At 44.2% G+C, this 16,336-nt stretch overlaps 1 protein-coding gene and 1 pseudogene across 1 annotated transcript in view; both read right to left on the bottom strand.

Moving 5' to 3' along the window:
- The window catches only part of ASIC2 (acid sensing ion channel subunit 2), a 950,209-nt gene that overhangs the window by 348,410 nt on the left and 585,463 nt on the right, over positions 1-16,336 (bottom strand). The window lies entirely within an intron of this gene.
- On the bottom strand, positions 6,230-6,348 carry LOC112473332 (annotated as a pseudogene).

Raw genomic sequence — 16,336 nt, 5'->3', positions numbered from 1 at the left:
AGAGCCTACAGAATTCTGAAAGATCAAAGGGCTGCTCACAAAACTATTTTCATGAGATGCTGAAATGTCGAAAGTGAAAATAGACTAATATTTTGGCCTGTAAACACTCTCAGACAGAGAAGGTAAAAGAGAAAGTGAAGAGTCATCGAAAGAACCCTGGGTTTTGACCATGACAGAGCTGGGTTCAAGGTCGGGGAAAACTGGCTTTCCTGCTCTGCCATTTCCTAGCCATGTGATCCAGTTAGCTAATTTCTCTGAGTCTTAGTTTTCTCACTTGTATAATGTAAATAACAATACCTACTGTAGCAGATGGGAAGAAAACAGGTAATAATAACGATAGCTGACACTGAGTACTTGCTATGTGCTAGACACTGGACTAAGAGTTCCATGAGGAAGTCAGCTTAGAGAAAGGCTAGTAATTTAGTGCCCAAGGTCACTCAGTAATAAGTGGCTGAGCTGGGATTTGAACACAGACAATTTGATTCCAGTAGCTGTTCTAATAATTGCTATTTTATGCTGAATCTCTAAGAGCTGTGCTAGAGCTAGCAGGCACTCAAATAACGACAACCAGCTGTTATTATTAACTGTGTAACATCCTTGATTTATTTGGCTAATAGCCATTGATCATTTAAGACCCTCTCCGAGTATTATATTTTCTTCTCATCCCTAGAAATAGCCTGGTGATACTCCCATGATGCACTATTCTGGGCAAGCATAGGCCCGATTCTCCTAAAATTCTCAACTTTATATTTTTTTTAAGTGATGAGGAAAAAAGGAAAAGTCCTATCAGGTTCCAGGAATATTAGTCAAAAATTAATCCAATAAAGTTAGTAATGAAACAATCTGATCAGAGAACAATTTGAATTGCAGGCCAGGAAAATTAGATCAGATAAATGATATATTCTAAATGGATTTAATGCAAAATCATCAGGACCTGCAAGCTAATCAAGTCCAAAGACTTCCGGGAGCCAAGCTGGGATCGGTTTAGCCTGGTAGCCATGGTGGCCTGGTAGACCTACAGTCCACAGCCAGGTCAACTTAGGTATTAAATCAAATATCAGGGTAGGGCAAGGAAGGTGCTGGCTGGCAACTTGGTTCATCAGAAGGTCCCTAATGGCATCTGATGTCGGCATGATGACATCAGTTCCAAGCCCTTCCCGTTAAGGTGGGATGGCAATTAGGGCCAAAGCCAGATCTCACCAGTTCAAGTTCTGTGACTTTCACTCTTTATAAGAACAATAGCATGTGCACTGGCAGCCTCAGGAATAGCTTACCATGAGCTTCCTTTCTTGCTCAGATCCTGGGCAGAGTTTAACATGCAGAAGGCACTGCGTGGACCACTGCACATAAATCAATTTGACTGAGTTATGTTAAAAAAAAAAGAGAAAACAGCTTAATTCAATAACCAACCTTTGTTTCATTTGTAGCTTCCCTTTTCTGTTTTGACTAATTTTCATTCCCTAACAAATGTCATGGCAATGTGATGCAGTGGCAGGAACACCAGGAAACAAGAAGATCTGGACCCATCTCTGGGTTGTGGCCACAGGTGTTGGGGAGGACAGGATATTTCAGTGCAATATAAAGAAAAGCCAGATCAGAGTTTGAATATGGCCATGGTACTTCTTAGCTATGTGAGTCTCAGTTTGCTTGTCTTTCAAACATGGGATAAACATTAACTTACAGGAACAAACCATTTGTAAGATAATGGTATAAGAGAACACTCAATTACAAAAATTGGTTAGTGCTTATTAGATGTCTGACAACGCACAATTACAATAACCACCTTCTCTTTCTCCATTCTTCCTCAGTGTAACAATTCCTTTATTTTCCATACCCTGGGTGAAAATTGGCAATAAGTAAACCTCAGTGTAACAATTCCTTTATTTTCCATACCCTGGCTGAAAATTGGCAATAAATAAACAGACAAATGAATGGATAGATGGATGGATGGATGGATGGATGGATGGATGGATGGATGGATGGATGGATGGATGGATGGATGGATGAACGGTTGGGTGGATGGATGGATGGATGGATGGGTGGCTAGCAGGAGCTGGGAGAAGTGTCCAGAAACTACAGAGCACCAACTCCAGTTTTGCAGAACAATCAGTAATGCCTCCTTGATGTCCCAGGGGGAAGGCGGCAGAGTGAAAAAGCCACACAAGTCAGGGAGGAGTGAACAAAGAGAGCGAGAGATGAGAGAGGACAGGAAAAATGCCCGACAATGATCAGTGAGCCCGGGGAAGACAGTGTGTATGGAAAGTACTAGTCCTGAATTCCATAAGCCATCAACACTAACATTCAGGGCATGGGTTCCTGAAGCAAAATGAGATGTGTCTGCAGTCAGGTATCAACACAGAAACTGAAGTGATCTCCAAGGAGCCAGCTGCCCTATGTGGACCACTATCTTCCCCTCATTTGGGAGAAACCAGGGATAGAATTTAACACCTTGTTTGAGTAAACTCCAAGGCTAGCCCTCACCCTAACACTAACACTAAAATTAATGTCAGGAGTTTGGGCATAACTGGGGAAAAGTTGTAGAGATGCTCAAAGTCAGCGTCAACCTCTCAGCCATGGTCATGTACTCCCATTCTCCTATACCCCGATCTCCCCACGAATTAACTCATCCAGTTCAAATGAAATCATGACTAGAAGATGAAAGTTTTCAGCAGGCGGCAGCATTTTCTAAAGCTCTAATGAAAGATGAATTTTGAGGAGGAAGTGGCAGAGGGAGCTGGACTATTTGCTTTATGCCTGGGGGAAGGGGTACAGGCCATAGAGCCTCAGCTGATGAACCTTAGGGATGTAATTGAGTTGGGTTTTATGAACAACAGATCCTCCCGGATCCCAGCCCAGTGTAGGTGACCTTCTGGCCAAGCTTGTTCTATTTTAGCACTCTTTGGCTCCATTCAAATCAGTCCAGTTTCCACTTGTCTAAATCTACCTAGTTCATCCAGTTCAGCCCGGCCTGCACCCATCCAAACAGCTCAGGGCAGTTTACTCTAGCACCACTTAGCAGAGCCCCATCTGTTCTGTGTAGTCACAATGACTTGGACATAACAGTTCACAACCACTGATGATGGACAGACATTGGCAAATGACCAACTTCCGGGTCTGCTTCAAAGATGATGATGTGGAGGCTCTCACAGGCAGACTTGAGGAACTGTACCCTCCTGAGACAGTCAGTAATGAGGAATTTAGCCCTGGTATTCTGAGACTGGCTGCTCTAGACATTTCTTACGAGATTGCCCTATACAGCAACTACAAGCAAACGTGATGAAGGGCTACAGTGCCCAGAAACCACAGAGCTTCGGACTATGCAACTCAAAACAATGAGTACATAATTTTGTGCTCGACTGAATATTCTCTCATACTAGACCCTGGTCTAGATGAATAAGAGACACTAATGATTTAGAGACATATGAGAGAAGGAAAATGTTAATTGAGAGAACCCTATTCTTTAGCTTACTGTTTGCATCTCTGAGTTGAGAAAAACGTCAACAATCTAAGTTAGCTTCTGCAGGTTAGTGTTTAAAACTACTGTTTTTGAGGAACACACTCAACTGGGACTCAAGACCCCTAAGGAAGCACCAGCCCTTCCCCGTGCCTCCTACTCACCTCTAGCCTCCTGGCACATCCCCATCAGATCAGGCTGTGGTCTGTGTTTGTTTTTCATCACAAGAATTTCATGTCCATTCTTTCCTCCATTGATCACTCCCTTTTGCCAATCTTAGACCCTTGTCTTTGTCAAGACATTTCCCTGAGTGGGTTGCCCTCTGGACATCCCTCCCTTGCTCCATGCCTGATACATTACTGTATCATTTTTGTGGAACAGGTAAAGGTGTTCAGTCAGTACTTTTTCCTTTGTGGTACTTCTTGGGCTGAGGATCATTTTGTAAACACTGCAAGTGCAGGAGTTTCCTTTGTATCCAGCCAGTGATATCTAGGATTGAAGTGGATGACAGCAGATTCTTATAGAAACTGTCTGGCACAGAAATGTTCATAAAATATTTGTCGAATGAATGGGTGTGTGAATAAATGAAAGAATAGAAGAGTGAATAAATGAAAGAATAGAAGAGTGAATAAATGAATGATGTCAATAAATGCATAAGAAAATGGAAGTATGAGTAACATTAGAATAAGTGAAAGCATATGCGAAAAATGAGTGAAAGAATGAATGATACATGAATGATCACAATCAAGTTGACTCTACAGACCACAATAAACATAGGTTCTTTCTCCAAGGTGGCCAGTATGGCCTGGGCTATCCTGTGAGGCCTTCACAGCAATCCCGCTCAGAATCTTCATTAGAATAGCAATTTTCCACCCTATTGTTTTTAGTTTGGATTGTATGATTGTTATCATTTGTCCTCAAATGATCAGAAAAACTTTGAGGTGGTTAAAAAGAGCTTCTCTAATTGTGAGTCCCCAAATGAATATCAGTGCAGCTGGGCCAGACTTCCAGAGCTGGTCTGTCATTATGTCAATCTGATGTTAATTATAATGGTAATTGGATGAGAGTTTTCAAAGGTCTTCCTCACTGGCCAAGTGATCCTTCTGATTTTGGAGGGGGAGGAGCTGACAGGAAAGGAGAGGAAGGTATTCTGGGTTCTTCTAGATCTGGAGCTAACCCATGCATCTATTTGCTCTGGAGGGCTCACAGAGCCAGCAGGCACACTAGTTTCATTCTGAGTCAGTAGTTTATGAACCAAGGAGGCATCAGGAAGAAAAAGAGTAAAGAAGGAGAAGGACGAAGAGAAGGAGAGAAGGAGAAAAGGGGCCTTGGCATTTATTGCCCTAGATTTGAGGACTGGCTTTCCCATAGACTCATTGTATGATTTTGAGCAAGTCTCTTGACTGCTGTGAGCCTCAGTTTCCTTACCTGAGAAACGGGCTAACGATGTCCACTTTAACTACAGTGTCGCTGTGTAGGTCAAATGAGATACAAGTGAAACCACTTCACCAACTCTGGGATGAGGTATAGAAAGGAGATCAAAATCATGAGTTACTGTCTAAGGTGCTTTGGTTAAGGCTTGAGCAGACCTGTGTGTGCCATGACTTGATTTGAAGTTCAATAAAATACAAATAAAACCCTAAGCTGCATTCAGGCACTGGCTTCTCCTGCTTCTTCCTTTTTTTAAAGATGCCTTTATTTTTTATGGTTATATAATATTCCATTATACAACTATGTCATAATTTATTTATTCAGTCCCTCATCTAGATTGTTTCCAGCCTTATGCTAGTATAGACAATAAGGCCATAAATATCCTGGTATACACATTTCTCCCAATTCTTTAGGCTATATCACTAGAAGCAGAATTGCTAGGTCAAAGGATATGTGCATTTGAAATTCTGACATAATAGCAAATTGTGCTGCATAGAAGCCATGCAGGTTAACCAGAAGGAGAATATTTTTGTACTTGATTGGAGCCAAATAGTAATAAAATGAAGCTCTGGGGTGGATGTCTCAACAGGCTTGTCATTTTTGATTCGGTCAGCCCAAGCCTTGGTGGGGCCACTTTTCAGCCCTCCATGGTCCTATTGCTTTCTCCCAGGCTGAAAAGAAATGAGCAGGAGTTCATGCTTGGCTGTCCGGCCCCACACAACTGTGTGGCAACACAGACCCCACAGCCTTTGTGGGTCTTGGCATGCTGTTGACAGCCTGGGTGCCAGTAATGATGATCCTGATCTCCCATACTGTGGCTCATGGTAACTGCAGAGAGGAAGGAAAAGGGGAGCACTCCCTTATTGAGAGCCTCTATGGGCCAGGCACTGTGCTAAGCACTTCTCTACTACAATGGTCTTCGAGGTCAACATTAATCTTTCTTTACAGGGAGGTCAGATCATTTGCCCAAGGTCAGACAGTGAGGAAGAGGTAGAGTCAGAATTAAAATCTCAATAAGGATAAGCTATGAAATATCCATTAGGTGGAGCAAAGGTTCTCTTTCCTGTGGTCTCAGGGCTGGGTATGGGCCATATCTCTGGGAATGGGGTGGTTAGTGTAGGCCGCCTAGATCATCTTTGCTGCTTCTGGGAGCGTGAGGGGAGTAACGCAAAGATGGAGAGAAGGTGGTATCCTGTGATAGGTCCAAATCCAGAAAGTTGAAAGGAATCATAAATTTGGATCTATTTATTTGTTTGTTTGTTTGTTTTTTAGGCAAAGCAATCCTTGGTTGACCTCACAGATTGCAAGGACCTTGTCAGCTTACAATCCCTTGTTTATTTTTTACGCCAACAGCACCTGGTCTTCCTAGGTGGTCTCCCATCCAAATACTAACCAGGCCCGACCCTGCTTAGCTTCTGAGATCAGACAGGATCGGATTTGTTCAGGGTAGCATGGCTGGAGACTATACATTTGGATTTAAAAAATGGGTTCTAGGCAGCTGGCACTAGGCCAAGAATTGAGGCTGTGAGAGGGACCAGGGGACGATGAGGCAGCCAAAAGCTACTAGAGGTGAAGGAAGTGGATAAAGAGCCCCTACACATCTGCTGCCTTCAGCATAGTATCAGATAAGATGCTATGGGCAAGTTGCTCTTTTCTTACTTGTTCCCTGTGCGGTGCTTCTTGAAGGCACTTGGCTTCTGAGGTTGGGATTCATGGGCAGGGTTCTCCAGAGAAGAGAACATAGGAGGCATGCAATTAGGGAGTGTCATGCTGTCCCCTGATGTTCTGTGTTTCTGAGGTTCTCAAAGTCAAGCGAAGTGGGACATAGCCCCCAAAGCAGGAGCTCTGACTCAGGGTTAAGATCCCAAATGTTCTCACCCAAGACTGAATGCTTCAATAGGAAGAGGAATTAGTAAATTTTTTCATTAAAGGCCCATTGACACTTCTATTATAAAGACTAATCATTTGTTTTTATTGAGATCTGCTCCCTTGATTAAAGCCATTAGTGCCAATGAGTAACCATGGATCAATCAACATGCCTTCTTAAATGTCCCCAATTTGGTCCTAATTGCAGCATGAATCCACTCAGTTTTACCCTTTCAGTATCTCTCCAACCTACCCACATATCTCCTCATCCATAGCTGCCACTCTGGTGGGAATGCCACCCCGCAATCCTCCACCCTCAAGCCATTTCTCACTAGGACTGCTCTGATAGCCTCCGCGTTGGACTCTGTATTACTTCTTAGTCAGCTAAAGCCTTGCCTGGCCCTATTTCACCTCTCTAACTTCATCTTGTGCCAAACTCACTCCCTTGGTTTGGTTCTTCATACATATCTACTCCCTTCTGCTGCAGATTTTGCCTGCTATGCCTTCTGCCCTCAGTCCTTGACCCACCCCTCCCAGCTTCCTTATATCTCACTCAGTCTTCAGCTCTTAGCCCAAATGTCATTCCTCAGCAAAGCCTTTCATTCCCCCCATTCTCAAACTGGTTCAGGCCCCACCTGCTGTACACAGCCTGGCCCATTCCTTCTCAGCCTTGGCCCCGTTTATTTTGATCATTTGATTCTTGTCCATCTCTCCCTAGCAGGTAAGCTCTACAGAGGCAGAACCCACTCCATCTTATTCACTCTTGGTTTAAGGGGGAGGACGAAGGTGCAGTATCACTTAAGGAGGCCTTCACTCTCTGGCTGACCTTGAGCTTGTGTAATAGGACTGTCTCCAAAATCTTGATCCCAGGACATGTCACTCACCCATCCTAGTCCTGCCCCTGCTCAGTTCTCCAACACCCAGCCTGAGACTCTGCATGTGGAAGGTACACACAACAGATACTTCTAGAATGAGGACACTGGAGGTAGAAAGATGCAAGAAAGGGAGCTAGTTGTGGGGCCATGTCCGAGGCAGAGGAGGGAGTTGAAAAGGTTAAACCATCAGTAGTGGCCAGGAGACTGGAGGGATCAGTCCTGTGACAATCTAGTGGGTAGAGAAGAGAGGACACAAGGACAGTTTGGATGTGAGGGATGAGGAAGGGTGTGATTTTCTAGGTTGAGTGGCTGACAATGCCCATGGGCAGGAGGAGGAAGGGGAGAAGAAGAGGAGGAGGCATGGAGTCCTGGGCAGGATGACGTCGAGCAGGCCCTCAGCTGGGATTATTCCTTCATGCTCACACCTCAGCTCATCTGGGACCTCACTGGGGAGGGTGAGTCTGCCTTGTGGGGCTCTTCTCTTTCTCAGTTGCCCCTGGGGCTCACATGCCCTGAGGCCATTGAGGATCTGAGGGCAGGCACTCCAGGATCTTCCCAGGACACCTGAGAGAACAATCCTGGGTCCTTAACAAGGTCCATTTACACCAGAAATGCCAAACACATTTCTCTTTTAAATTTTAATTTGGTTCTGTCACTGATGTCCTATACGGCCCTACTCTCCCCTCAAAATGACATCTTATAATATTCCTGGATATGCAGTGACATCGAACAGGTTCCAAAGCGTTTCTTTGTCTCCTCTGGACTTTCTTGACTGTCCGTCTTTCTCCTTCTCCATCCTTTCAATCAGGACATGTAGTTTCCCAACCAGGCTACATTGAGATCTGATGCCCTCTTGGCACGTTGGTGGGATATTCTGATTTGTGCTCCCAGCATCCCCCCCACAGCTCATGGAAGGCGTTTAGATCACCCGCTGGGGACTTGGGGTTAAATTTCAGCTTTTCCTTTAACTGCACTGATTTATTCTGTGACTTTAGTCACTTATCCTCTCTGGGGCTCAGCTAAAACAAAACAGGCTTGGAGTAGAAAATGGAATAGCCTTCCATAACTTTCATTTGAAGGTCCTTGTATCTTTTTTTTCTTCTGAAAGAGTGAGAGAGGGAGAGAGAGAGAGAGAGAGAGAGAGAGAGAGAGAGAGAGAGAGAAAGGCACACACACACATATATACACACAGATAGAGAGAGAGGATTCATTCAGTAGAAGATCACCCAGTCCCTCTCATTGTCCACTGACCTCATGTCTACAGCAGCCAATCAATGTGGTAGGAACTGATGTCCTATACGGCCCCACTCTCCCCTTAGGGACGCTTCCTATTACATTCCAGAGGGAAATACGGAGACAGGGATCAAGAGACAGAGAAAGAGGGAGAGACAGAGAGATACTTAAGTAAAGAATAGTAGATCAGAGAGAGAGAAGTGGGTAAAAGAGAAAGGATTCTGATCACATTTTGTGTCCACGACACTGAGTTTGAACATCATTTAGGGAGTTGACCAAAAGTCCATGATATTTAAAGACTGTGCTCCTTCCCGTTCCAGCTGGAATCTGTGTGGGCCCTGTGGAGTAAGCTACATTAGATAAGGAAAATTATATCCACAGTGACTAAGTCCAATTCTAGCTAATGAGCAGAGCAGGGAGCAGTCCATGCATTTCCATCCGGCAGAACCTCCAGGCTCACTGTTCATTTCTGGACCGGATGCCTTTGGCCTTGCATTTGCCGTTGAGCCCAGCTCCCTGGTCCAACTTATGCCTGCATTTTGAGATGTTGTTGTTCCAGAGGTAACTCATACCTATTTTATGAGGCCAAAAGCAAGGCAGGACTTCGAAGTCTTCACAGAAGCACGATTCACTAATTTTCTCGTTGTCCTCTCACTGAACAAATAGATGAAGCCTGGACCATTCATTATAGCGGTGGACATGCTCACTTATTCTTTTTCCCATTTGCACTCCAGAGTTCTTGTCAGTGAATAACTAGCTCAGCATGGCCAGTCTTTTCCACCTTCTCCCATGGGCTTTCTTCTTTGCTGTTTGATTATTCTGTTTTAATTTTTGAGGGTCTTGTGACTCCTAGAGGACAGCCTCCCATGGGGTGATGGGAGTTGGGAACTAAGCCAGACTTTGGTGCCTGGGAGGAGCTGGTAATTACTGCAGGTGCCTGTCAGTGTGTCCCGCTGGGGGTTTTGCCCACACAGGCAGCTGAGGATAGCGCGGCTGTGCGGTTGCGGGAAGATGGCAATGGCTTTTTAATAGCTGGGGGCCCCCTCATTCATCTGCGCGTGCTGAGTTTATTTTGTCATTTGTCAAATTCTGACTCTAGGGGACCTGGGTTCGGAGTGGTTCGGGCTTCAGGATTGATGATTCAAGTGAATGACAGGCCCCTCTTCTCCTCTAAATAGTCGGCACTGCCAATAGCAAACACCACAGTCCACTCATCTCTGAAAGGCCCATTTCTCCACCTCTGCTGAGGCCGGAGATAAAATATTTATTTGTGATCTAACCAATACACCACAGCTGTATCCTTGCCTGTGCTAGACAATGAGCAAGCTTCTAAATGAGCAGGCAGCTTAATGGCTCAACTCCGGTTCTGCTTTGCCAAAGGGAGGAAAGAAAGAGAAAAAAAATATTTCAGGTCTCTATTTGGAGAATGAATATTCCTTGGATGGAGAATAGCTCCCTATTGGACCATGCAATTACTCTAGCTGCCACAGATAGACCTCGAACACACTCAGGCTTGAGTAGGGTGCTAAAAAGGTAGGGTGTTTGATGGCATACAACATGATTTTCTAGGCTGGAAGGGACATTTAATCTTTAATTCTCAAGGGTTGTGAAATCTCAAAATTCACTCAACTCAAACCTCTAGTCTTTGAATCCCTGCCAGAACATTTCCCCCTATATTTGAATGCTTCCAGTGATGGGGAAATCATGACTTCCCAAGGCAGATGATTCCCTATTTGAAATAATCTGCCTGTTGAAAGGATTGCATATGTTCAATGGACATCTGTCTCTCTGTTGCTTCTATTCACTTGGTCAAAATTAGCCTTAGAAACTCACAGAATCCATCCATTCCCTCTTCTCCTTAATGGCCTTCTGCAGAGAAAGTAACCTGTCCTCTTTGAGGCTTCTCTCCTCCAGGCTAAGTGTCCTCAGTGAGATCTTTCATGCTAGGCATGGGGTACACAGAGATAAGTAAGTCTAGTGAAATCAGGAGCATTGACCTCAAAAGATACACTTTCAAATTCCTTCACCATGATGGTTGCTGAGAATGGGGCCCGCCCATGTCCATGCCAACATTTCTCTCCCTCTGCTTATTCCCTTTCTAACTTACACCCAAGAAGGGAGAGTTGACAGTTCAGAGTCCAGAATACTCACTGGGCCATGTTTGACTAGAGGATAGGGCCACTGTGGATGAAGAGTTCACACTATTGTGTGGTCTCCCCTTGGCAGTCCAGCCACTAGGCAGTAAAGAGAACAGGCAGGGCTAGACTTCTCTGAGCAGGCTCAACCATGTTCCTCTGGTCTACCTCTTCTGTGCCTACAGCCAGGTCATGCCTACTTTGCTGACTCAGCCATTTTAGAATAAAAATTACTGGCACGAATGTGTGTGTGTGTGTGTGTGTGTGTGTGCGCGCGCGTGCGTGAGAGAGAGAGAGAATGAGAATGAGAGAGAACACTTAGGCATGACTAACTAGAGAAGTCCTATGTCAGGGGAACTGGGAACTCTCCCAGCTCTGAAAACAATGTTCCTTGTTTATCTTGCTATTCTTCTTCTTTGGGAGTAACTCTCTAGTTTGACACCCCACAGTGCAGAGGGATGTCAGGAGGGTAGGATTCAGGAATTCCTGGCTCTTGAAATGTGACATCTAGAACTAAACCGAGCACCTACCTTAGAAAATAAAGATGTAAAAAAGGAAGAGACATCAGAGACAGAGGGGGCCGGTGCCTTGCCTGCAAGAGAATTGGGGAAGCACTGCTTGCAGCCATTGGTCTCTCTCCTCCTTGCCCTGGAGGGAGTGGCTAAGATGAGTGGTAACTGTGCTGAGTCTCCTCCCTATCTTGGTTATTAATCTATGAGCAATGATGGAAAGCAGCTCAGAAAGACTGAATTGGGTGTGCTCAAAGAAATAATGTCAACAGGTTCGCCTGCTGAGGTGAGGCACTTGCTCACTGGAGGGATGAGTGATTTGTGCTGTGGTAGCACAAAGCTGGTTGGCTCTGTCACCTTCTGGTTACTTGGTGGAATGATGGTTAAAATAATGACAGCAGTTTCTAATGCCAGAAAAGGTGGAAGTGAGCAATGGGTAAAAATGAAGAAGTAGATAAAGACTTAGAGAGAGAACAGCATTCAAGGTTCTATGCATTTAGAAGAAAATGTAGCAATAACTATCAAAGTTAAAAACATGCCTGCACTTTGAGTCAAATTCTATTTTTAGGTTTTGTTTTCCTACTGATATATTTGTATATGTGGGCAAAGATGTATGTATGTGGATATATTGCCACATTCTTGGAAATATCCAAGACCTAGCCATCAGCAGGCATCTATATGATGGACTAGCACACAGCCTTGAAGAAGAATGAGGTTGATCTAGTTCTGCTGAGATGGAACTGTGTTTGAGATACATTAAGAAAGAAACCTTACAGAACAGTGTGCTTCCATTTGTGCAAAATAAAAAGTCTCTTCACAGGCATATGTGCTTGTGTATGTGTAGATTATTTCTGGAAGGATAAAAAAAAAACTGGAAATATACTTACTTTTGGTTGGGAGTGGTGGTGAGAGAATAATGAATAGGAAGGGGGGGAGGACTGCTTTTCTTTCTATACAGTTTTGCATCATTTAAGTTCATTATCATAAGCTTATCTTCTATTTCCAAGAAAAATAGTTTATAATAAAAAGGAAGCATATGTCTTCTGCACATCTGCCAAATCCTGTGCTTCTCATGACTCAGATATTTATCGAACACTCATTGTTTGCAGGATACTGTGCTATCCCAATTGGGGGAGGAAATAAAAGAGATACAGTTTATGCTTTCAGGGAACCTACTGTACAGGTGGGGAGAAAAATGTGTTCATGTAGTTATTCTACAAGTTGGAGGGAAAATTTAATCTTAACTAGGAAACTAGAGATTTTATATAACTGGCTGGTAAAGTATTGATAGTGGAATTATGAGACCTGAAGATGAATGCATGGGGTACTGAATTCCAGGTGGAGAGAACATGAACCAAAGATATGAAATGGGCAACGAAAAACCATACTGTGTCACCTTAAGTACACCTCCTGCTCTGCTTGCTGTACTATCAGAAATACTTTCTTTTGGGTTAAGGTATTGTTTGCTTTCAAGAGTCTTTGTGAGAATGCAGACACTTGCTTTTGATTGAGATATGAGGGGATGGATTCATTATTCAGTAGGGGTGCTAATAAACCAGCTCCTCTTCACAAAAAAGGACTGGATTTTAGCATTTGTCAATTTCCATGATGTAAATGCTCCCATCATGGCTGATTTCAAGCTACCAGTACAGAACAGGAGTTGGGGAGCAACACACTTAATGGATTCTCTTAAACCTGAAAGAGCCGGCTCCAGCATGCCACTGGATAAATTAGAATCCCAGAATATCAGAGGTAAAAGGAAATTAAAGAGATTTAAAATGGACCTCGACTACTCATGAGGAAATTAAGGTGTTTGCACAATGTCAGAAGAAGTGGCAGATTTGGGACATTATCTTCTAGTTCTTAGTTTAGCGAAATTTCTACTTTTCCTCGGAAATCACTAATATAATAAAGAAGATGGAACCACGTAATTTTGATGGAATGAGAGGTTATAAAGAAAAGCAGAGACTTTTTTCAAAAAGAGCAGAGGTGGGTAGAGTTCTAGAAAGGTTCTCTGTGCTGAGGAGTATATGAAAGGATCTCAACAGTGAGGAAAAGGCAGAGTCAGAAGAGATTTTAGGGAGAGGGCTTGGAAGACAAAATTCCCAACTGCACAGTTTTGTTCAAGATTGACCTTTCTTCCTGGAACAGGAACAGAATGAGTTGACCTGATATGTGGAAAAGAAAAACATGCTAGTCCCACCATGTCCTTGGTGGTGTGTGTGCACTTGGGCAAGTCATTTCTGCTCTTAAAGAGTCAGAGCCTTTCTCCTTAAAGTGGGACTGGAGGACGAAGGTTAGCAGATGATTTCCCAGGACTCTTCCAGCATGACAGTCTACGTGCCTGCGAATCAGTGAAGAAGACCCGACAACCATCAATGTTGGAGAGGGATTGGTGGAGCAAAGTGGGTTTATTTATTTATACCCAATTTAAGATAGACAAAGAGAAATCAGAGCAGCGGAAGGCAAAAGTGAGGCTGGGGAGTGGAGGAAGATGGATTAGTGACAACAGGACAGAGACTCTTCTTTATTATGTCATATATTTAAAAAAATGTGACAACCCATGCTAAAGAAAGCTTTTCAGTGGGGAGCCTTTACTTACCTTCAGGGCAAAGTCCAAATTCCTTGGCATGCCCATAGGGACTTCCATTTTTTGCCCTTGCCTGTCTTTCCAATCTTCTCTCCCGAGTCCCCTAACCCACACCTGCAACACCCAGGTAAAGCTTGAGGAGCTCACAGTGCTTACTAACACTCTGCAGGTTTGGGGCCTCGCCCTTTGCAGAGTCATCCCCATGAAATGCTCTTCCCCATCATATCTGCCCTGTCTCCAGATAGAGATAAATCACTTCTCCCCTGACACAGCAGCTGTCTCCATATGCATGCCATTTCAATGGCAATAGGGCAATTTCATTGCAAGTATCCATTTTTTCTCGCCCCCTCGCCCCCACCTGCCCCATTTCCCTGTGAACCTTGCAAGAACAGGAAACTTCTATCTTGGTTACTGAGGGGGAAGCGATGACAACATGTTGGAAACTGGTTGCAGACTCCTAGACATAGTAAATCTGGGTGGAGAGAAGGGGGAAAAATGGCTCCTGTAACCCCCCTCTCCTCCCGCCCAGAGCTACCCTGGGAGAGAGAGAGTCACCGTGCCAGCCTGATACAGACTTTTGCTGAAGGTCACTGGGAGTGCTATTTTGCCAAACTCCTCACACTGTTGCCAAACTCCTCACGCTGAGCCCCCGAGGAAAACTGAGTGAACTCCCAGAGGGGCAGGAGGGTTGTAACGCTATTGTACAGTGAGGTAAATAAAAACTTTTTTCAAGGCAGCTCCATGCTAGACTCCGCTAGAGTCATTCTAACTCTCTGGAGAGCTAGAGAGGAGGATCCTTCTTCAGCTCCCACACAAATCCATCCCACTGCTAAAAGCTAATGTGGATGCTGTGACATGCCACCCAGATGCCCCTTCAGCACTGAAGGACCTGACCTTCCTTTCCCTTCCATAGGTGTTGGTCTCCAGGGCATGCCCTAATAAACTTCCTGCATGCTAATCTCCATCCCAGAATTTACTTCCTGAGAAACTCAACCTACAAGGGTAATATCAGCCTGCTGTTAAAGGCTGTCAATATTAGCAGACTGGTCAGTTGGTTGGCTTGGGTGATGACCTTTTGGGATGGTGGTAGGAATTGAGACTACAGGCAGGAGGGTGCAGATGTCATCAGAGTGGTGCTTAGCCCTAGCCACCACGCAGAAACCGGCCACAGTCATGTAGGATAATTTTAGCTGCACTGAGAGTGAGTCACACTTCTGATATCACACTGGTAGGGGCTCTCACTAGCATGGTGCTATTCTACAGGGTGCTATCAATCATGGCTACATATCGGATTCATTACAAAACTACTAATTCTAGGACTTGACCTTAAGAGATTGTGATTTAATTGGTCTACAGTAAGGCCTGGGCCTTTGTATGTTTAAAATGCTCACTGGGGATTTCTAATGTGCAGCTAGAGTTGAAAAAATACTAATATGGTGGAAAGAAGATAAGCCCTGGAATCAGATAGAGTTGGGACTGGATCCTGGTCCACTAGTGACTGGACAACTTCAGAGCGTAATTAATTTTTCTCAGCTTCCCTTTCTCATCTGTAAAATCACGTAAATCATATATATTTCATGGACATATCATAAGGGCAACATGTGAATAGTCATAATAATAATCATGATGATAGCCTTCAATTTACTATCATCGCAATCCTACTTATTCCTCTTTATAGTCCTACTTGGCCTTTTGCTCCTTCTTCTTTGGAGTATAGCACCCTACGGTAGATCTGCCTTATTTAACCCTTGCCTCATTATTGGGGAGACCTATTTCCTTATCTCGACTGTAGTTACCTAAAGTCCAGCAAACTGTGGCTGCAGCAGCTAAATGGAAAACCAATGCCTCTCCTGGAGTTGACCAGATGACCTAATGTTGGCATACATGATTATGCCCCTGTTCACACCTAGAACAGCACATGCAGCAGTTCAATCCTCCAAGATGACAGTGGTAGGTGTGTGGCTGCTGTGTGGAAAACTAAGCAGGACAGGTTTTACTCATACAAGGGCAGCAGTAAGGCTCAGAATACTTAAACGACTTCCTCAGAATTGCACCAGTTACAATATGGCTTTGGACAAGTCCTTTCTCTTCTTCTGTGCCTCAGTTTCCTGCTCTGTAAAATATGGGTGGCTTATCTGTATAAATGACAATTTTATTCTGTTTGTTGCTGCTGGTTCTGCAACAATCTTTCCCACAGGATATGCCTTGGGGGAATGAAATCATCTCCACCTTTCCCCCCGAGC

The sequence above is a fragment of the Pteropus alecto genome, unplaced genomic scaffold, assembly GCF_000325575.1.
Source record: "Pteropus alecto unplaced genomic scaffold, ASM32557v1 scaffold98, whole genome shotgun sequence".
Classification (NCBI taxonomy): Eukaryota; Metazoa; Chordata; class Mammalia; order Chiroptera; family Pteropodidae; genus Pteropus; species Pteropus alecto.
Note: the sequence above shows the minus strand (reverse complement) of the source record. Positions and strands in the feature narration are given on the sequence as shown.